Source organism: Octopus bimaculoides, chromosome 4 (genome assembly GCF_046866305.1).
Source record: "Octopus bimaculoides isolate indiv1 chromosome 4, ASM4686630v1, whole genome shotgun sequence".
NCBI lineage: Eukaryota > Metazoa > Mollusca > Cephalopoda > Octopoda > Octopodidae > Octopus > Octopus bimaculoides.
Window position 1 is genome coordinate 72,199,173 of NC_142931.1, and position 1,156 is coordinate 72,200,328.

Here is a 1,156-nt window from a genome sequence, read left to right on the forward strand (position 1 = left end):
ACATTCAGTTTCGTCTTCATATCATCATCCTTATATATATCGTCACCTTTATATATACATTCCTCGCTATTTTATTTTCATAAGTGTCGAGCAATTCATCCACATTTATTTCGATTCTACCCCAACACCTCTTTTATTTGTCATTATGTTTTAATGACTTATTAATTAGCACACTCACCTGTTCATTCTCCACTCATTTATTTATTATATTTTTGAAAAATTTTCGTTAATTCTTGCAAATTTTCAATAGTCGTTGACTCTCCGTTTTCGGAGCTACGTTCTTATTTGTTTGTTAATGCTCGTGTATACTCGTCAGTGTACATGTGTATACACACATGTATGTATGTTTGCATGTATGTATGTATGTATGTATGTATGTATGTATGTATGTATCTATGTATGTATGTATGTATGTACGTATGCGTGTGTGGATTTTGCGTGTGTGTATATGGTCATGTGTTTCCGTCTCGTTTTGTGCATGTATGTGTTTATGCTTGTCTGTCCGTATTGCCTACGTAGCTATCTATCTACTTATTTATATTTGCCTACATATCCATTTACCTACCTACCTATATATATATATATATATATATATATATATATATATATATATATATATATATATATATATATATATACGTACCTATATATATATATATATATATATATATATATATGCAAAAAAGGAGAGACGGTTAGCACTCCCCTTGACAAGGACGGAAGAGATCAATCGAGCTTTCTAACACATATGGGCATTGCTCTCTACTTTAGAGCAACCTATTTTTTCCAGGCCATATCCAACCTGAATTTCCACAGGACGGACTGGAAGTCAATTCGCAAAGAGATTCGAAATCAGAACTGGCACGGCAGCCTTTCTATACAAGACAATGACCTCAAACTAAATCATTTTATGTCAACCATACAAGACATATGCGCCAAATGCGTACCAAAAAGAAAGACCAGCAAACGTGCCAATAGGATTCCCAGAGAGACGAAAATCCTTATGAGACACAGAACAAAGGCCTCAAAGTTGACAGCAAAGTGCAGACAACTGGCAGGGTGGATACTGAGGACATTCCTAACAAGGGATCAATAAGTCAGGTTGACTCTATGGAAGACACTTGTTCTGAGCCGCCTAGTGTCAAGCGGACAGCAG

The 1,156-nt window shown here is 35.3% G+C and overlaps 1 non-coding gene across 1 annotated transcript; it reads left to right on the top strand.

Moving 5' to 3' along the window:
- Positions 1–672: 672 nt before the first annotated feature.
- LOC149136078 (U6atac minor spliceosomal RNA) lies at positions 673–786 on the top strand. Its single transcript, XR_016241743.1, has one exon. It is a non-coding gene; the product is annotated as a U6atac minor spliceosomal RNA (small nuclear RNA).
- Positions 787–1,156: the final 370 nt, after the last annotated feature.